This window comes from Ahaetulla prasina, chromosome 4, assembly GCF_028640845.1.
Source record: "Ahaetulla prasina isolate Xishuangbanna chromosome 4, ASM2864084v1, whole genome shotgun sequence".
Lineage (NCBI taxonomy): Eukaryota > Metazoa > Chordata > Lepidosauria > Squamata > Colubridae > Ahaetulla > Ahaetulla prasina.
The window spans coordinates 103,653,971-103,676,805 of NC_080542.1; the positions used below are offsets into that span (position 1 = coordinate 103,653,971).

The 22,835-nt window shown below is 37.6% G+C and overlaps 1 protein-coding gene across 1 annotated transcript in view; it reads left to right on the forward strand.

Moving 5' to 3' along the window:
* The window catches only part of HNRNPA2B1 (heterogeneous nuclear ribonucleoprotein A2/B1), a 62,631-nt gene that overhangs the window by 32,344 nt on the left and 7,452 nt on the right, over positions 1-22,835 (forward strand). The gene's annotated exons all lie outside the window — the stretch shown is intronic.

A 22,835-nucleotide genomic window follows, 5' to 3' on the forward strand; every position in this document is an offset into this window, starting at 1 on the left:
ATTCTATCAGTTCTAGGTTATCTTGTCTCATTCATAAAGGTTTGTTCCAATAGCCCACATATCATCAGATTCTCCGGATTCCTCAACATTTGACACAGATCTCATTAATCCGGATGATGTCTCAGCTGGAATGACTGTCCTAGTTTGTGTCATTCTTATATCTTGAGGCATGTGGGTGAAGCTGAAGATATCTAGATATCTATAGATATAGATAGATAAAATTAGATAGGCAGACAGACAGACACACGTGTGGAGAGTTGTGTGCAATGCAGTTTTCTCTCTAGATAATTATTAATATTGCATGCCTGCAATCTGCAGAGAAAAAGATTTAAAAAATTATGGACATAATACTTTACAAAGAGCAGTTTTCACAGGCTCCTAATGCAAATGCCTTTTGGTCTAAAAATTGATAGCAGGAAATATGAGAGGAAAAAGAGAGGAGATATAGAGGGAAAAGCAGATGGAGGGAAAATATGTAGGCCCCTCATTAACTATGTGGCCTTAGTTCTAACATGGGATTGTAGTTATACAATAGTTTTGAAATCCTCCAGGGATGATTATTTCCAGGAGGCATTTCTAAAAATTATTATTACTTCATAGTGGTGGTGAAGTTCTGACTAAAAAGACACCAGAAAAAAATTAAAAGGTTGCCTTCAGAGAAACAAAAAGTTGGATTTGGCTTAAAGGGCGCTTAGCAGCCTTTTGATTCTCTGCAATATGAGAACAGAAAGATAAATAGCAGACATCCATGGATGGTTGGAAGGCAAGGTTGAGAAATTATGAAGGATACAGGAGGAGACAAAACGCTGGTACATCATTTAATTAAAAACCATTGTCCTGAGCTTCTGAATAATAGTTCATCTCTTCTTAAACAAATCACTGGGATGCAATTACCCATGTTTACTAACTTATGAGCTTACCTGTGGGGCCCTTGTTGGAGTCAGCATTCTTAAATGTAGAACTGCCATTGTTTAGCCAGTTACAAAAACATGAAAACATATTAAATATTTTTTAAAAAATATGTGAACATTTTAAATAGTTGGTATAGCAGGGAGTTTAATGATTCCTGAGAAAGTGTTTGTATATATCATGTTGTGGCTCCCAACTATAAGCAAAAGAATAATTTTCAGATTTGGAGGAGGAATGGATGAAGACATATGTTACCAATAAAGGAGAATATAAAGACATACGTTTAATGGCAGTCAGCAAAAGACTGGCTGATAGATAAGCACATAAGATATTTTTCTAGAGACAGACTACCCAAACAGAGATTGCACTTTAACCAATAAAATAATTTATGGTGAAGAAGTGTTTTACTTAAATGTTCAGTTTTGTGTGACAAATCAATACTTGCCGAGGTATAATACTATCAAAAACTATTTCCTATATTTAGCACGTCACCTCAATTCAGTTCGTCCCAAAGTAAATGCTAATAGACAACAATAGTGCCTGAAATCTGCAATCTAGGCAATCTACAACCAATTGGGTCATTCTTTGCCAATATTTATTACCCAAAGAGATAAATAAAATGAGCAATGCAAATGCATTAGGAGCAGAAGTGATTCCAACTTCCTGCTGGCTTCTAAATTGCCTCTGCTTGTGAGAAGCTGGCAGGAGCATTAGAAATCATGCTTATGAGATCACAGCTGCCCATGGCAGCCTTGCAGGAGTTACAAATTTCTGAATGCAACTGGTCTGAAATTTCAATTCCACAGGAATTATGGGTCACAGATTTTGTGCACATTCTTTAAGTTAGTGTATTTGAGGTACTTTGATTCAAACATTGCTCTATGCTGCAACATTTTGGTTAATTGAAAATAACAAACAGATAGGAAAGTATTAGTAGTATTTGGTATTTTAGTAGTATATAGATTCTGATTTTGGTAGGCAATAAATAAGATTAATTGTAAGTGAAACTGTAATGCAATGCAATTTATTTACATAAACTTTTTGTAAAATCTTAGAATATAGTAGAATATAAACTTTATTGATTTAGTCATTTGACCATATCAAAAGTATAAAACTAATACAAATATACAAGTAAATGCAAACAATAGACTATGTTCATAATAAGTCATCAGTTCTATATTTAACCCCAAGCTGATCTAAATAGTCTTTAAAATGACCTTTGATATAAAAATTGTGATCTTCCCAGTGATATGCAATTTTGTTTCCAGCACAAAGTAAGACATTATCTCTTGGGTGCTCCTGTATTTTCTTTAGTTTTTAAAGAACAATCTACATAAACAGCTTTTTCTAAAGAGTACAGTTTGCAATCAAAAAGAGTATGCCCAAAGTCTTCAACAGCTGGTGTTCCTGAAGACAAATGCAGTCTTCTTTTCAATTGGAACTTGGTGAAACCTCTCATATCTTACCATGGAGCTTAGTTGTTTCAAACAAACACTACAAAAAGCTCTCCTGAGATATTGAGGCATATAAGTTGTTAAATGTTTTCCTAACTGGGAGGCTAATTTGTGTTGAAAGACTTGTAAAACTTAACATATTTAAGTGCTGCAATATTATATTGGGCAGCCACATCAATGACTCTTTGTTTCAAAGTTTTCTTGGCCATCAGATCTGATTGGAAAGGAAATTACTAGCTCTTATATGAATTTTCCAATTCATCTAGTTCGAGCATAGTCCACATACTTCCACTGATAGGTTGGGAACAGGGTAATAACAGCATCTTATATTAAATAGTTCCAATAATAACCACGTTGAGACTCATAGAGACCAACAAAAGTCTATCATTTAGATAGTGAAATTTCAGGACATTGATGTAGCCATGATTTGTTTAATCATGATTTTGCACAAGAATGACTAAAATTTATATATTTTATTAAATTGTAAGGATTGCTTTAACTTAGCTTGTGTGTAACAAGTCATTGTGGTTTAGAATTCTTTATTGGCCAAGTATGATTGGACACACAAGGAATTTGTCTTTGGTTCATATGCTGTCAGTGTATATAAAAGAAAAAAATACATTCATCAAGAATCGTAAGATACAACACTTAGTGATAGTCATAGGTTATTAATAAGCAATCAAATCATACTAGTAAACAAATAATATAAATTGTAAAGATACAAGCAACATAGTTATAGTCATAAGTGGAAGGAGAAAAGTAATAGGAAGGACGAGAAGAATAATAGTAATATAGTCTTAGTAAATAATTTGACAGTGTTGTGGGAATTAGTTGTTTAGCAGAATGATGGCATTCAAGGAAAAACTTTAAATAAATCACTTTGGTTAGCAAATTGGGTGGACAGGCAATTTTTGTTTATTGAGTAAACTATGATTGCATTGTAATACATACGAAGTGGATCAGTTATACATAATGATTCAAAACCACAATGACAGAGTTTGCAGTTAGCCAAAATGAGGAAATCATATTATGAATCAGCAACATGGGAAAACTGTCAGCTCTGCACGTTCATTAAATGCAGATTTTTTACATAATTATGAAACCATAATGGCAGACTTTTCATCTGTTGCTTTATATATTGCCTTGAGCAAGAAGAAAAGCAGGTTAGGCAAAGATTAAAACCTTAAAATAGTTGTTTCTCTTCAGTTAGTGTGGCTGCAGGTTTTCCGTCCCTCCATAATTCTCACATATGCTTTTTAAATCCCCTTTGATTAGGTCTCCTATATGTAACGGGATAGAATGTAAAGCATTCTATCAGTTCTAGGTTATCTTGTCTCATTCATAAAGGTTTGTTCCAATAGCCCACATATCATCAGATTCTCCGGATTCCTCAACATTTGACACAGATCTCATTAATCCGGATGATGTCTCAGCTGGAATGACTGTCCTAGTTTGTGTCATTCTTATATCTTGAGGCATGTGGGTGAAGCTGAAGATATCTAGATATCTATAGATATAGATAGATAAAATTAGATAGACAGACAGACAGACACACGTGTGGAGAGTTGTGTGCAATGCAGTTTTCTCTCTAGATAATTATTAATATTGCATGCCTGCAATCTGCAGAGAAAAAGATTTAAACTATGGACATAATACTTTACAAAGAGCAGTTTTCACAGGCTCCTAATGCAAATGCCTTTTGGTCTAAAAATTGATAGCAGGAAATATGAGAGGAAAAAGAGAGGAGATATAGAGGGAAAAGCAGATGGAGGGAAAATATGTAGGCCCCTCATTAACTATGTGGCCTTAGTTCTAACATGGGATTGTAGTTATACAATAGTTTTGAAATCCTCCAGGGATGATTATTTCCAGGAGGCATTTCTAAAAATTATTATTACTTCATAGTGGTGGTGAAGTTCTGACTAAAAAGACACCAGAAAAAAATTAAAAGGTTGCCTTCAGAGAAACAAAAAGTTGGATTTGGCTTAAAGGGCGCTTAGCAGCCTTTTGATTCTCTGCAATATGAGAACAGAAAGATAAATAGCAGACATCCATGGATGGTTGGAAGGCAAGGTTGAGAAATTATGAAGGATACAGGAGGAGACAAAACGCTGGTACATCATTTAATTAAAAACCATTGTCCTGAGCTTCTGAATAATAGTTCATCTCTTCTTAAACAAATCACTGGGATGCAATTACCCATGTTTACTAACTTATGAGCTTACCTGTGGGGCCCTTGTTGGAGTCAGCATTCTTAAATGTAGAACTGCCATTGTTTAGCCAGTTACAAAAACATGAAAACATATTAAATATTTTTTTAAAAATATGTGAACATTTTAAATAGTTGGTACAGCAGGGAGTTTAATGATTCCTGAGAAAGTGTTTGTATATATCATGTTGTGGCTCCCAACTATAAGCAAAAGAATAATTTTCAGATTTGGAGGAGGAATGGATGAAGACATATGTTACCAATAAAGGAGAATATAAAGACATATGTTTAATGGCAGTCAGCAAAAGACTGGCTGATAGATAAGCACATAAGATATTTTTCTAGAGACAGACTACCCAAACAGAGATTGCACTTTAACCAATAAAATAATTTATGGTGAAGAGGTGTTTTACTTAAATGTTCAGTTTTGTGTGACAAATCAATACTTGCCGAGGTATAATACTATCAAAAACTATTTCCTATATTTAGCACGTCACCTCAATTCAGTTCGTCCCAAAGTAAATGCTAATAGACAACAATAGTGCCTGAAATCTGCAATCTAGGCAATCTACAACCAATTGGGTCATTCTTTGCCAATATTTATTACCCAAAGAGATAAATAAAATGAGCAATGCAAAAATGCATTAGGAGCAGAAGTGATTCCAACTTCCTGCTGGCTTCTAAATTGCCTCTGCTTGTGAGAAGCTGGCAGGGAGCATTAGAAATCATGCTTATGAGATCACAGCTGCCCATGGCAGCCTTGCAGGAGTTACAAATTTCTGAATGCAACTGGTCTGAAATTTCAATTCCACAGGAATTATGGGTCACAGATTTTGTGCACATTCTTTAAGTTAGTGTATTTGAGGTACTTTGATTCAAACATTGCTCTATGCTGCAACATTTTGGTTAATTGAAAATAACAAACAGATAGGAAAGTATTAGTAGTATTTGGTATTTTAGTAGTATATAGATTCTGATTTTGGTAGGCAATAAATAAGATTAATTGTAAGTGAAACTGTAATGCAATGCAATTTATTTACATAAACTTTTTGTAAAATCTTAGAATATAGTAGAATATAAACTTTATTGATTTAGTCATTTGACCATATCAAAAGTATAAAACTAATACAAATATACAAGTAAATGCAAACAATAGACTATGTTCATAATAAGTCATCAGTTCTATATTTAACCCCAAGCTGATCTAAATAGTCTTTAAAATGACCTTTGATATAAAAATTGTGATCTTCCCAGTGATATGCAATTTTGTTTCCAGCACAAAGTAAGACATTATCTCTTGGGTGCTCCTGTATTTTCTTTAGTTTTTAAAGAACAATCTACATAAACAGCTTTTTCTAAAGAGTACAGTTTGCAATCAAAAAGAGTATGCCCAAAGTCTTCAACAGCTGGTGTTCCTGAAGACAAATGCAGTCTTCTTTTCAATTGGAACTTGGTGAAACCTCTCATATCTTACCATGGAGCTTAGTTGTTTCAAACAAACACTACAAAAAGCTCTCCTGAGATATTGAGGCATATAAGTTGTTAAATGTTTTCCTAACTGGGAGGCTAATTTGTGTTGAAAGACTTGTAAAACTTAACATATTTAAGTGCTGCAATATTATATTGGGCAGCCACATCAATGACTCTTTGTTTCAAAGTTTTCTTGGCCATCAGATCTGATTGGAAAGGAAATTACTAGCTCTTATATGAATTTTCCAATTCATCTAGTTCGAGCATAGTCCACATACTTCCACTGATAGGTTGGGAACAGGGTAATAACAGCATCTTATATTAAATAGTTCCAATAATAACCACGTTGAGACTCATAGAGACCAACAAAAGTCTATCATTTAGATAGTGAAATTTCAGGACATTGATGTAGCCATGATTTGTTTAATCATGATTTTGCACAAGAATGACTAAAATTTATATATTTTATTAAATTGTAAGGATTGCTTTAACTTAGCTTGTGTGTAACAAGTCATTGTGGTTTAGAATTCTTTATTGGCCAAGTATGATTGGACACACAAGGAATTTGTCTTTGGTTCATATGCTGTCAGTGTATATAAAAGAAAAAAATACATTCATCAAGAATCGTAAGATACAACACTTAGTGATAGTCATAGGTTATTAATAAGCAATCAAATCATACTAGTAAACAAATAATATAAATTGTAAAGATACAAGCAACATAGTTATAGTCATAAGTGGAAGGAGAAAAGTAATAGGAAGGACGAGAAGAATAATAGTAATATAGTCTTAGTAAATAATTTGACAGTGTTGTGGGAATTAGTTGTTTAGCAGAATGATGGCATTCAAGGAAAAACTTTAAATAAATCACTTTGGTTAGCAAATTGGGTGGACAGGCAATTTTTGTTTATTGAGTAAACTATGATTGCATTGTAATACATACGAAGTGGATCAGTTATACATAATGATTCAAAACCACAATGACAGAGTTTGCAGTTAGCCAAAATGAGGAAATCATATTATGAATCAGCAACATGGGAAAACTGTCAGCTCTGCACGTTCATTAAATGCAGATTTTTTACATAATTATGAAACCATAATGGCAGACTTTTCATCTGTTGCTTTATATATTGCCTTGAGCAAGAAGAAAAGCAGGTTAGGCAAAGATTAAAACCTTAAAATAATTGCTTACTGGATTCTTGGCAATTGTTTGGCAGTTTCCTAACTGGAAATTATGAAGGATTTTGTCAAATCATTTAACTTTAAGACACAAGGACAATCCAAATTATAAAGGAAGAAAAATAATAATGTTATTATAGTAAACTGCCATTTTTATCTGCATGTATACAATATGTTAAAAATAAACCATATTAAAACTTAGCATGATTTGTGATTTCTTAATTAATCACTTTTATGATTGTACAAAAAAGAAGCAATATATATTTCTTAAGCAAAATTATTAAATATTACAGAGGTTAGGAATATTATATGTTAATAAATGCTTTTAGGAAATAGTGAAACTGAATTAAAACTTGATTTCCTATTCAACTTAGCTAGCTAAAATGATCCCCCCGCCGCAGAGAAAGGCTTCTTAGAAAACAACCTTTCTGAAAAACAGAGGATAATATGGCAAGCTTTGTGTAAAAGCTAATGACCTAATTCCATTTTAATGTAATCCAATTTGACATATGAAAGTTCTCTTTATTGTTAGAATTCTTAGGGCTCCTGAACACATTTTTGTCGGTCTCTTTTTATAGGATTTACTCAGAGGCTTTTAGCAAGCACACCATATTATGGATGCCAAAAAAAAAAAAAAGTGTTTGGAATCAAGTCAGAATTTACTCTCTGATATCTTCAGGACTGTTATTGTAATATATACAATCAAAGTAGATAACTGATAGGTGTAACAGACTGGGGTTACAAAAACCTGGCAAAAAGTTAATGGCTAAAAGATATCAGGTTTTATTTATTTCTTTTTTGTATCATCCAGATTTCTGAAGCCCAGATATAGCATGCTGTCTCTTAAAGAATTAATTCATCTCTATTAAATAATATGAGTGCTTCAAGCTGAGTGCTTCAATCTCTAAAGCACTGTATACCAACAATGTATTTCTTTATCATGTTTTTTGAGAATTGGTCAAGACTTAAGCAATACAGCAAAGTCAACGATTGTAATGGAATATGCGGATGACCTGGGGAATGAAGGAAAGAGAGTACCTAAGAAATGATCAGATAAGAAAAGGAGGATACCACAGTCACTTAACAGTCAGAGAAAGAAACTTAGATGGGACCTAGTCTAGTTGATCAGACGATTAAAAGTACAGGTGGAAAATTTGTACCTTCAGACTTACAAGATTCTGTTAATATATAGCTTTGCAATAAAGTAGATTTAACTCATCTAATTATATTTCCTGTCTGCTTAACCTGGGTGTGCTAACAAAAATTGCAGTATACATGTTGGATTGTTTGGGTAGGGGTAGGCAATCTAATACTCTTCAGATGTTTTCAGTTACAGCTTTCACATGGTCTTTGCTATTTGACTGGCATTGTGTCTTGAACATCTGGATGACATGCAAAGAAAAGGAAAGCTTGTGTTTTAAGGGTGTGATCTTTATAAATTTTAAAAATAAGCACCAGAGAATAAGTTATTTTTATTTATCTATTACCTATTTCATTTAATATATCATCCTAATCTAGAGATTCTGCACGATATAAAAGTAAAAAACTCAGGTAATCACCATACAATATAATTATATTAAATGGCCGACCGTAGCATACCCAAAGAATCCAAGATCCATTAGGACAAAGTAAGTTTTATTGCTTTTGGAACATCAAGATTGGGGCCAGAACAGGGGTGAAATGCTCCTGGTACGAGCCGGATCAGCCAATCCAATAGCGATGGCGGTGGGTGGTTCGGACAACTGGTAGCAAAAATCCCTGCCCCTCCCCACCCATGCCCACCCCAATGCCTGGCCACCCACTTCCCCGCTTGCCGCTTCTTTTAAAAAATGCTTTTAAAAGGTTTTAAAAAAAGGCTCTTATGATCACAGCTGAGCCATGTGATTGTCACAGACTTTTTTTTATTTTCAAAAGCATTTTTACAACCTATTCAGCAGAGTGCTTTTAAAGTAAAAAAAAAAAGATCTCACGCCACAGCTGATCACCCCCCTGCGCTGTTCTACTTAATCCATGCCTCCTTTTGGCGTGCGCATATGCAATCAGTGAACTGGTAGTAAATCGGTTCAGATTTCACTACTGGGCCAGAATATTTTGTAATATGGATAAACCAAATCTCATTTTGGGGTGCATTTTGGCATTTAAATTCTCAGTTTATTTTATTTATTTATTTATTTTTGTCACAACATTATATACAAGCACATATAATGAAAGAAAACAATAGGACAGGAACGGTAGGCACTTCTGTGCACTTATGCACGCCCCTTATAGTTCTCTTAGGAATGGGGTGAGGTTAATGGTAGACAGTTTTTGGTTAATATATAATTATATATATTATAATAATATTATATTATATTATAATATAAAATAAATATTATAAAATATCTGTGAGTATATACAATAATCAAGTTTTATCATTGCCAGGACTTCCTGTTTTAGATGGAGCTGTAACTGCTGCAGTCATCTTAGCTAAACTGAAAAACTTAGCCCTGATTGGGGTCTACGTGTTTTTCCGGAGGAGTTGTGAATTCAGGTCTCTCAAATCACGAACCTGGAGAAGTGCAACCTTATCTAGAGCAACCATTAGGATTGACTTTTCAGATCAGCTTCTTCATTTTGTTAGAATTTAGTCTGAACTTGATTCTTCCCATCTACCTCATACTGCTTCCAGGCCAGTGGAAGATTTCCGCAGTTTGTTTGGCCTGGTCCAACCCAGGGTGGTGATGTGTAACTGAGAGTCATTGATATGCTGATGATACCTCTTTCCAAACCAACCGTATGGCATTCCATATTGGTATAATCATGCTTGTTTGCTCTTCCTCCTTGACAATTGATTTGAATTATCTATTCTGGTAGGAGCAGAACCACTATCAACTAGTGCCCTTAACCCTAGATCTTGCAAATGGTCCAGAAGAATATCATGGCTGATGGTACCATCAGAACTGTCTATACTATTAGGGTAATAAGAAGTTTAATAGGAACAGGGCAGCGGTGGGCTTCAATTTTTTTTACTACTGGTTCTGTGGGAGTGGCTTGGTGGATGTGGCATCGCTTGGTGAGCATGGCTTGATGGGTGTGGCAGGGAAAGGATACTGTAAAATCTCCATTTCCTCCCAATCAGCTGGGACTTGGGAGGCAGAGAATAGATGGGGGTGGGGCCAGTCAGAATTTTTACTACGGGTTCTCCGAACTACTCAAAATTTCCGCTACCGGTTCTCCAGAACTGATCAGAACCTTCTGAAACCCACCTCTGGAACAGGCATAAATGCTGTTTTTATGTTAAGGGCCGGTTTAGCTCACGCTGGTAAAGCCTGTTATTAAGAACACAGTAGCCTGCAATTACTGCAGGTTCGAGCCCGGCCCAAGGTTGACTCAGCCTTCCATCCTTTATAAGGTAGGTAAAATGAGGACCCAGATTGTTGGGGGGGCAATAAGTTGACTTTGTAAAAATATACAAATAGAATGAGACTATTGCCTTATACACTGTAAGCCGCCCTGAGTCTTCGGAGAAGGGCGGGGTATAAATGTAAACAAAAACAAAAAAAAAAAGTCCTGGCCCAATTTTTAACTGAAGGTGATTCAGTTAACAGACTTTTAGGATACTCTGTAGTTAATTCATTACCATCATCTCAATCTCAAGCTACTTTACAAAGTTTAGTGATATAAATGGGTATGTGTGACAGATACAGATATAATAAATAAATTATTACTTTGTACTTTATTTATTAATTTAATAAATAAATAAATAAATAAATACCATGTTTATTATTTGGGAGACAATATTGTATGGAGCTTGGCATTGTTTTGTCAGGTTCAAAGTTTCTTAAATTATTTGTATTGTACAGTAGTCAACATAAAAGAAATAGAGACCTCTACTGGTTGAGATTAGTTATCACATTTATGAAAGATTGCAGCTAAGACATGCCTATTCTTAATTGTGTGTAATTAGACCCTTTGAATGTTGGACATATTTTCAAGTAAATATGGACACCAACTATTTTTCTTATCATAGTGTCTGCCAGATAGGATGGACTGTAGTTCCTACCATATGCCGTCTATTGCAGAAATCTTATGTTGTAGTGCAAAGGTTTTGAAGCATACCAAGTTACAGAAAAAGCAGTACAGATAATCCTCTAGTTACAACAGTTCATTTATTGACCATTCAAAGTTATGACATAAACGCCCTCCCCCCCAGTACTTATGACACAGTCCTGTTATGAACATTGCAGCACCACAGTAGTCATTCACCTTTATGAATGACCACAGAGGCACTGCAACATTTGCCCTGCTTATTTCCTCCGTGCTCCCCCCACGCACTTGCTGGGTGTTTAGAGGCACTGGGCCTGTGGATATTCAACTTGCGAAGATTTAGCGAGCGTTTGGGTTTTTTGCCTGCTTTGGTGTTTCAGGCCTTCAGTGCATTTGCAGAGAATGGAGACCTAAAGTATTGCGTGATCGCACAGTAGGCCTCTGTTCTTTTCAAACGGAGGCCTGGACAAGATCTGAGGCAAAAGGCTTTACAAATGGAGGGAAGGCCTGAAGCATCAAAGCGTTCTTTCCATTGCAAAGCCTTTTGCCATCTGTGCAAAAAGCCTTTACTGCTTTGAATGGAGGCCAATAGGGGTGTATGCATCCCTCTCGGCCTCCGTTCTCATCGGCAAAGGCTTTTTGCAAAGATGACTGGAGCCTATAGGTACGCACTCTCTTGTTCCTGTAGGCTTCAGTAAGCCTTTACTCAAGGCGAAACCACGGCAGAGAGGCTGGAGAGGAGACAGCTTCTTTGATCATCAAGATTTACATAAGGTAAGTGACCCTTTTGGGCAAGATGGTGGGGGGAAAGCATGAAATATCTCAGTGGGTCGGGGGACACCTTAGGTGGTCAGAAGTACTTGGCTCCCCATGGGCTTCCCCACCTTGAGATACCTTATGCATTTAATGAACCACACATTCTATTAGTGAATGGATGAAAGAAACACATTCAAGTTATGTGATTTATACCTACGAATCCTAGGGTTACAAATGTAATTGGCAGGCTCCATTACATTTGTAACTCACGGATTACCTGTAGTTGGTTATTAGCCATGAAAGAAATAGTGAAAATCACAGAGGCCATACCTTTATAAAGCTGACTGGAATTAAAAATAGTTTCTAAAAAATTGTTTGGAAAAACGATAATATATTTAAGAAGTCGGAGAAATTCTTCCCCAAAAAATTTCAAACAAATGTTTCTCATCTTTTATATTTATGTTCTATTAAATTTATAAATCATATAAGGTCAATCAAAATGGACAGAGCAGATTTTTTTTAATCTAATCATCTTCAAGGAATTTATCACTGTAAATTGGGATGAAATAACTACCTAATTTAATTTAATTTAACTTACTTAGTTTGCACACCACCCAGCTCCAACCAAGTTTGAATAGTATTCAATAAAACAACAAGACAACAGAAACAGAATACAACAATCGTGAAAGAATAAAAAGATAATCAACAAAAAATAGGGGCCTATTCAGCAACCACATTCACACACATTCCCCAGGGGCCACAATTGCACTATCCAAAGGCCTAGGGGAACAGCTGTTTCTTTAAGCTTTTCTAGAATGCCGGCAGAATGGAAATTGCATGCTTATCAAGAAAAATCTTATTCCAGGAACATAACTAGAGGGGGAGAGACTATCATTTGAAATGATTAAAAATCTCCAAATTTATTTTTTTTTAAATAGAAAGAACTATTAAATGTCATCTGCAAAATCTCGAATGATGATTAAATGGCAAGGCTTTCTGTAATTCTTTGCTTCTCTCTAGAAATCATTTGGATTTCTGCCCCCTGTATCCGATAGCATAATTGAAATGTGAAAGTGTTTCCTAATTTTTTAGGTCTACAGTCTACAATATAGATTATAAATGTATAATCTGAGGTTGATCATTGTTTATCTCTTTATTTTACCTAGTTTAGATATTGCACTGCTTGTGTATGTTATTCAATGTAGCCATTTGTTACTTGCTTTGAATCTTTGATGTTTCTAGTACCTATTGATATTTAATTTTCTTTTCCCCTCCTTTTTCTCATCATCAATTTTTCAAGATCATTTGGCTTGCAGACTCTACACTTTTGATTGTATCATTATTGTTTACTTTGTAACAATATCCATTCTTTGCTTTTTAAAATATTCAGGTTTAATTATTTGTCAAGCTATTATATCTCTATTTGACATTGAATCCAAGATTGCACAACAAAATTGAATTAAACATGCACAATTCTCAATAGTTAAAATCCCACGATTGAAAATTAATAACATTAATTCATATTCTAGAATTGCAGGTATTCTGAATCAATGATAATTTTCAGGTTGTTTCCATCAAAATGCACTAAAATAAACATCTTTTAAAAAATATTTCTTATTTGCTTTCCAATGTATGCCAGGATACTGAAATGTGAAACTAAACAGACTGAGTCAATTGATGACATTGGAACAGTGTCAAAGAATCTGTCTTGAAAATGACTGGCCAGTAAATCTGTTGGACAATTTAATTGGAATAATTGATAAAATCCACGTAGTTTAGGAGGAAATAAATAAAATTACCCTGTACAAATCAGTTTAAGATTTAGATTAGAAATTTCTGGGTCAACTCTGTTTTATGCAAATTGCATTACTGGTATGATCTCTTGGTTTGGAATTTCTTTATTAGCAGTATATTATTTCACTTATATGTCAAAAGCTTTTAAACTTAATTGCTGCAGCATGGATTTTTCTGCCCTATACAGTAGAAGCACTTTTACTCTTGCTTATGACATTTTGGACTGCCCTTCCATCCAGAGGTTATATACATATATGTGTAAAACTCTAGTTTTAACTGTAATTTTCCACTAAACAAGCATATTAATTTATTATACTCGTTGTAGTATGACAACCTAAAAGTGTTAGCACTAGGTTCAAACAACATACTAAATCATATTTTGTTAATATGGTTTACTGAATAGTAAAGTCTGGGATTACAAAATATTAAATCATAAATCATGATTGACAAAGTACAACTATTTATTTATATGATATGCTAAAATCAAACATAGTATGTTATATTATGATCTGTCAATCCAGCCTTTGGATCAAATAAGGCAGTTCTAAAGATAGAATCATATGTAGCTTTATTGTGTTTAATTTGCAAACTTGCAAATATGCTAACTGAGTCTCATGGCACAATAGGGATTCAAAACAGTAAGCAAGATATTTAAAATCTAATTCTACATTCATCTTTTTATCAACATAGTCTGCAGCTGGATAGTGGAAATGTTAGAAAAGACTTTCCTTAATTTCTCAGGCTGTAAAGGAGACAGGGAATAATTGGATTATCAGGACCCATTTCATTCAGGTTTCACGTTCGTACAGTATATGGGACCAAAACTGCATTGGTTGCATTCATGGATAATCTCAGGTAGGAGCCAGTCCCAGTCAATTTTAATAGGGAGTGAGAGATCCAGCTCACTGCCCTGTTTTGCAGAGTGCCACAGGGCTTGGTATTTTCCGCATTCCTTTTTAATCTCTACATAAGACCACTGGACAAGATCATCTATAACCATGGGATGAGGTATCACCAGTGTGATGATACCTATACAGCAGTGGTGAAATCCAATTTTTTTTACTACCAGTTCTGTGGGTATGGCTTGGTGGGCATGGCAAGGGAAGGATACTGCAAAATCTCCATTCCCACCCTACTCCAGAGGAAGGATATTGCAAAATCCCCATTCCCACCTCACTCTGGGGCCAGCTAGAGGTGGTATTTGCTGGTTCTCTGAACTACTCAAAATTTCCACTACTGGTTCTCTAGAACCTGTCAGAACCTGCTGGATTTCATCCCTGCTATACAGCCAGCTATACAGTATATCTTTGCCCAGGGTAAAGTGAGTGATGCAGTGGATATTTGTCCTTTCCCTGGTAATAGGGAGTGGCTGTGTATGGGTCCCTCGGTATCCAGGAGTTTATCATCTTTGGTCTTAGATGGGGTTGCACTCTCCTAGACAGATGCAATGTGTAACTTGGTGTTCCTCTTGGACTCACGGCTCTTGCTTGAAGAGCAATTGGCAGCCGTGGCTAGGAGGGCCTTTGCCCTACTTTGTGTTTTGTGAGTTACATCCTTTCTTTGATAGGGAGGCCCTCTGCTTGGTTATTCATGCCCTGGTCATCTCCCAATTGGACTATTGCAATGCACTCTACCATGTTTCCCTGAAAATAAGAATCGGTCTTATTTTTTAATTTTTTTGCCACCAAAAAGGGCACCAAGTCTTATTTTCAGATGTCTAATTATTAACTCACCTTGCAGTGGCAACATCAACAGCCCCACCCAGCAGGAGCCCACTGCCAGCCCACTTCTTCTGCGGCCACTTGCCACTGCTCATGTGTGTTGCCTCTGGCCTCCATTTTGCTGTCAGAGGCCTTCCGGAAAGGTCTCTGCAGCTGAGAAACAGGCTCTGGATCAGGTGTGAAATGCTCCCAGTTCAGACTGGATCACCCGATCCGGTAGCGATGGTGGCGGGTGGTTCAGAGAACCAGTAGCAAAAATCCCTGCCCCCTCTGCTCCAGCTGAGCCACACGATCATCAAAGGTTGTTTTTTTTTTTACTTTTAAAAGCATTTTTTCTTTGGCCAAAAAAAATGCTTTTAAAAGTAAAAAAAAAAGCTTCTGATGATTGCGCAGCTCAGCTGGGATCGTCAGAATCCTTTAAAAGCATTTTTTCTACAACCTCTTCAGGTTAAAAAAAGCTTTTAAAAGGCTCCTCTGGCCAGTTGCCTGATCACCAGAACCTTTTAAAAGCATTTTTAAAAAACCTCTTCAGCTGAAGAGGTTGTAAAAAATGCTCTTAAAAGGTTCTGGCAATCAAGCAACTCTGCTGGGATCGTCAGAACCCTTTAAAAGCATGTTTTCTACAAGCTCTTTGGCTGAAGAGATTGTAAAAAAAATGCTTTTAAAGGGTTCTGGCAATCAGGCAACTCAGCTGGGATTGTCAGAACCCTTTAAAAGCTTTTTTTCCTCTGGCGATCCCAGCTGAGTTGCCTGATCATTAAAGGCTTTTAAAAGCATTTTTTAAGAACCTCTTTGGCCAAAGAGGTTGTAGAAAAAATGCTTTTAAAAATAAAATAAAAATTGACCACGCCCACCCAGTCACATTACCACCACCCCCATCAAGCCATGCCCACAGAACCAGTAGTAACAAATTTTACATTTCATCCCTGCTCTGGATTGATGTGCACAGCACCCCCTGTCTTCCATTTTGCCATCAGAGCCCTCTGCAGCTGATAAAAGAGCTCTGGATCTATCCGGAGTGTCGTGCCGCCAGGGGTGGGGCAACGCGCATGAGCAGCAGCAAGTGGCCACAGAAGTGGGCCTACAAGGCGAGGCAGGTGTCTGGGTGTGCAAGGCCTGGTAAGTAGGGTAGGTCCACCCTCCTATCCCCACCCTAAAAATTAAACCCTTAATTTTTACCAGTGTGCCTCACCTCATGTCCTGTACCCGGGAGTGGGCAGGGTCTTGACTAGGGCTTATTTTGGGGGGTAGGACTTAAATTAGCCACACATGTAAAAATCAAGGTGTTGGTTATGATCTAAAAAGCCCTTCTTGGCATAGGGCTACCCTACCTTTGGTACTGGCTTTTTGTCCCATCACATCTGCCCATCCCACCCAAACAGGCAGGGAAGATATGTTGCAGATCCAGTCAGTCAAAGAATTCTGACTGACAGGGTCTAGGAAGATAGCCTTCTCTGCCAATGCTCCCACCCTATCAGCTTCAATTGCAACAATACACGAGCACACAATAGATTTAAGCTTAATGTTAACTGCTCCAATCTTGATTGCAGAAAATATGACTTCAGTAACAGAATTGTTAATGCCTGGAATGCACTACCTGACTCTGTGGTCTCTTCCCAAAATCCCCAAAGCTTCAACCAAAAACTGTCTACTATTGACCTCACCCCATTCCTAAGAGGTCTGTAAGGGGCGTAAGAGCACAAGCGTGCCTACCATTTCTGTCCTATTGTTTCCTTTCGTTATATCCAATTAATATAGTTATTACATACTCATACTTATATATATACTTATATATTGTATAGTTATTTCATGCTTATGCTTATATATACTGTGTGACAAAATAAATAAAATAAAAATAAATAAAATATTCTTCTCCTGGAGTTGAGGTCGGCTCCCACACTTCTGGCCTTCTGAAAAGAAGTCAAAACATGACTCTGTAGCCTTGTATGAGGAGCCCAAAGGAGTATGCAATCACAGGTTGGTGCCATCATAGCCCTTCCTTGGCCTTTATCAACCAATTTTTAACAGGGTTAAATTGCCTCCTTGAACTTTTTCTTGTCTCTTTGAAATTTCTTACAATTTTATAATCTTTTAAAATTTAAATGTTAACGTAACATTTTCATTCTCATATACTGCTTTATACTTTGATACTGTACTTATACACTACCCAGAGCTCCTCTTTGAGGAAGATGGATGATCCAGAAATGTAAAATATAACTATAAATAAATAAATAATTGTATTTTCAGACTGGAAAGGCAAGATTCTGTTAATGTTGCCTTACAATAAAGTCTGTCTAGTCTACCTGGTAAGGCAGACAACATATACATAAAAAAATTTTTTTTTAAATTTCCCTTCCTTAAAATGGCAAAATGGGTCCCTCCAAAGGGCAAAAAAATTGAAAGGCAGGATGGATAAGAATAAAATGAATCTATTTTATTCTCAAAGTAATAAATGTTCAAAAAATATAAACAAACCAATTTAGGAAACAATAATAAAAATTTACAGTAATTGACTCTTATGTTTCTTTCTCACAATATTTCTGGAAATTCATTGCATCAGCCTTAAAAATTTTGATCTAGGGCACATGGTCTTGCAATGAATATCTGTATCGTATATATCCAGTGGTGGGATTCAAATTTTTAAACAACCGGTTCTGTGGGCATGGCTTGTGGTCATTTGACTGGGTGGGCTTGGCTGGGTGGTCATATGACTGGATGGTCATGGCCAACTGGACATCACTCATGTCGAGGGGCACCTCGCCCGATCCCTCCCCTCCTAATCACTCCTTGTCATGTCCAGCCGCAATATATCTATAGTTCTATAAAAATGTTGTTCCTCTTTTTTCGACTTTATTATCTGCATCTACATACTATAAATGTACTTTCATGAACCAATGAAAGGAAGAAATGGCTTACATGCTTTGCCCAAGAGTGTGATAGGCAGGTCACAAAATAGGCTTTTGAGAGGTGTGGCCAGCATCGCGAGCGAGACGGTCACAAACCCTGATGTCTCTGGGGTTTGCTCTGATATCCCCCTGCCCAGGGAGTCCGTCCGAACTTTGGATCAGACCATAGCTGCCTTGAAGGAGCAGCAAAGAGTGGGGGAGCCGCTGGAACGAATGGGGAGTTGGCAAACTCCTCATAGCTCCGGATCTTTTCCCCCCACCCAGCGGGAGGAATGCAGCACCATAGTCCATCATGGCAGCTGCACCAAAGCCACAGCGGCTGCAAGAGCAAGCAGGAGGAAGAACCATCAAGAAACAAATTGTTGAAGTCGGGTGAGTGATGGTCTCACAAAGAAAAAATAAGAATTTAAAATAGGCACAAGCCTTCCCTATTGGGAAGAACTTGTAAATTGGCGGCTAATTGAATAACAAGTGAAAGTGAAAATCAATTTGGAGAATACACATTTGGGAAGTGAAAGAGAGAAGATAGGGTTTGGAATGGAAGCAGATCCCATTTAAATAAAGAAAAGAAAAACAAACTTTTTCCGACTAAACAATGGTTTGGAGATTGTTGGACGTCTTAATGGATTATATTGGAATTTAAAGAAATAGGAGAAAAAATAAAAGAAGCTATTGAACTGTTTTTTATGTGAATATCTCAAATCCCTCTGTTTTAAATTTATGGAATATTAAAGATATTAATAGGACATAAGAATCTGGAAGATAAATAAATACAATTAAGGGAAAATCTTGGAAAATTGACCTCAACGTACCAAAACATTTGAGAACAAAGGATCTTTGTCACCAAAATGGCTACTTATTATCTGTGAGCAGTAACTGTTTCAAAAGGAGACATCTAGAGGCAGAGGAAGACAGCTAGAGGATTGGTGTTGCTGGGACTACACAACAGCTTTAGAAAAGAGTTTCAGATGGCGTCTTTGAATTATAGAAATTGAATTCCCTATTTAAACAAGAACCCAGAGGCAAAGAAAGTATGCAAGAATGGAATAGCAGACTATTCCACATGGAGAAAGTTCTGTGGATGTGAGCACACGACATTTTTTGAAAGGAACTTATGGTTGCCTTTATAATTAGAGGCAGAGGAAAATAGCAAGAGTCGAATAGCTTTCTTGTGACTATCTCCATGAGGATTGGTGTTGTTGGGACCGCACAACAGTTTTAGAAGAGATTTCTAGATGGTGTGTCTTTGGATTATTGATTTAAATGGAGAATTCCTTACTTAAGAAGAACTCAGAGGCAAAGAAAGTAAGTAAGAATGGAATAGTGGACTATTCCCATGCAGAAGGCGCTGCTGATGTAGACACACGACATGTTTTTGAAAGGAACTAATGGCTGCTTTTAGAGTTATGTTAAGAGATTTATTTTAGAAAATGTTAATATCTATATTAAAATATGAATGACAACTATGATAAAAAATATTTGAGGTTTTGGGAAATGGAGGGAAAAATACTAGAATAAATTGGGATAAGAGGGAAATGAGTCTTATTATACTGAAGAAAAAACTTTCTTTTTTTTTTTACAAATAAGTAAGGTAATGAAAGGATTTGATAAAACTTCTAAGCAAACAGTTAATATTTTGGGGGAATAACTGGAGGATATAATTAATGACTACCCTTGCAAATGTTAAATTTTTTATTTGATATTAAAATGGATTAGATGGAAAACTTTAAATATATGTTATTGATTTAGAGGCAGAAGAAGATGAGGGAAGAATGAAATTGTCTATGTGATCTCTGGGCAGTTTTAAGAAAGAGATTTTAGATAGGATGACCTCTGATTAGTAATGTAGATATAAAGCTGAGAGTGGTGAAATTTTAAAACGTAAATAGAATTTTTTAATGAGGTTGAAGGGAATTAAGCACGGGGACTAGACTTTATTTAAATATTTTCCTGAATGGGTTGAATTTGATTTACCTCTATAATCAGATTGTGTGCAATTAAATAATTGAATTTAAAGAAGAAGAAAAATACATTGTATTAAACTATAACTTAGGTAAAACTTGATATGTTTAAAGATGTACCTGACCAATAATTTGTTCACCATGATTCTTTTTTATTATGCTGTAAAAATTTTTTTAAAAATTGGCTTTTGAGGGGCTGCCATAAAGAAGGGGGGACAATATATTTTCCAAAGAAGCAGAAGGCAAAACAAGAAGCAATAGATGGAAACTGAACAGAGAGAAGCAACCTAAAACTAAGGAGAAACTTCCTGACAGTGAGAACAATTAACCCAATGGAACTACTTGTCTCCAAACATTCTAGGTGCTTGATCACTGGAAGTTTTAAAGAAAAGACCGGACAGCCATTTCTCTGAAATGGTATAGGATTCCCCCACACCCAAAGTCCCTTCTAAGTGTCATTCTGTTATTCTAACATCTTTCCCAGGCCCTCCACTCAGATTTTGGCATCCTCATTTTTTCTGCCTGAGCAGGGGGTTGGACTAGAAGACCTCCAAAGTTTCTTTCTACCCTGTTATTCTATTATTCCTGGGAAACACACACACACACACACACACACACACACACACCACACCACACCACACCACACCACACCACACACTCAATTTAAGCAAATTCCCTTGTCTTGGAGACTTTAGAATCATAGGCTAGAAGAAGGTACCTTGGAGGTCTTATAGTTCAAACTTCTGCTCAAGGCAGAAGACCTCATACATACATGAGGGTTCGCAGACATCCCGGCTTTGGCTGCAAGAACTTCCGGCAGCCTTCCCAGCCATACACTTCCTCCTCCTGCCACCCCATGCAAGGCAGGGGGCCTGAGAGAAAGTACCTGGTCTGGGCACACAGCTCTCCATGATGGAGCCCTTTCCAGGGAGCAAAGCAAGACCTTTCTGATCCATCCTGAAGGTTCGCTCCAGAGTGGCGGTGGCAGTGGCAGTGGTGGCAGGAGAGCTCCAGAGCGGCGGCAGCAGCGGGTGGCCTTCGGAAAAGGAATTTTCTCTCAGGACTCCCACCCATCAAGATGTTGCTTGATCTTATGGCCACTTCTTGCGGACCTTGTTGATGCTGGTCATGCCTTGGGCGCTCAGGGAGATGCTTCATGTACTCTCTGGGTTGGCAGCTGTTTTTCTCCACCGCTGCTCTTGCTGGGAGAGTGTCTTGCGCAGCACAGTGAAATTTAGCAGCCATGAGCTGATGCTTTCCTCTAAGTCCCATCTAGAAAGTGCTGCAGCAGAGAGAAGCAGCCAGGTTGAATGCTGTTTCTCTCTGCTGCAGAGCTTTCTGGATGGGACTTAGAGGAAAGTGGCAGCTCATGGTTGCTAAATTTGCTGCACAAGATGCTTTCCAGCAAGAGCAGCATTGGAGAGAAAACAACTGCTGACCTGGAGAACATGTAGAGCAGCTCCCTGTGCTCTCCAGTGGCTGCTTCTCTCTGCTGCTGCTTTTGCTGAAGAGTGTCTTTCACAGCACAGTGAGCCTTGTTCTCCCAAGACAATGGCCTGACCCAACTGCTTGTCTCCACTGCAGCACTTTATGGATGGGACAGTAAGATAACCTTACCCAAACCGTTTCAGCCTACTTGCCCATACTGCCCCCTGTGGCCGAGTGTGGCAGGCCACAGGCCAGATAAATGGCTATAGCCCGGGGGGAGGGTGTAGTTTGAGACCAGAGCAGGGTCCTCTAGGTGAGCACAGGCAGTAAGCGTAGATTTTCTGGGGGAAAGCATTCAACAGCCCCAGGGGTGAGATGTAAGTAAAATAGAAATTTACCTAACTAGGGGTTGGTGAAGGCTTAGGTTGGGAGCAAGGAAGCTGGAGAGCAGCTGGCCATGGGCCCCACATGGTCTAGGCTAGGGTCTAGGCAATCTGTGCCGGGAAAGCGGGCGAGCTGGTGAGGGAATTGGATAGGACCTAGGCAAGCTGCAATGGCTGGGGAGCCAGGAAAGCAGGTGAGGGAACCGGATGGACTGTGGGGGTCATGTGGGAAGGCAGGCAAACTGGCTGGCCTGCAGAGACTGTGTGGTCAATTCAATAGACGGAGCTGGCTGTACGCCAAGGCAATCTGACCAGGGTAGGCTGCTGCCAGTGGCCAGGTGGGTGCAGGTCGACCACCCTTCCCTGAGGGAGCACCTGGCTGTGCTTATCTGTTCTGCTGCTGGAATGGTTGGGAGCAGCCCAAGATGGGCGTTCAGGAACAGGCCAAGATGAGCAGGACGCTGCTGTGTTGTAGGCCATGGCAAAGGCAGGCAAGCAGGCTGGGCTGTGTGGTCGAGGCAAGGGAGCCAAAGAGCAGCTGCAGCTATGCCACGGTGTGACTCTAAAGCACCAGCCAAGGCATGGGAGGCCAATAAGTAGTAGCTGGGCGGAGCGGAGCCAGCCAGCAATTTAAAACCT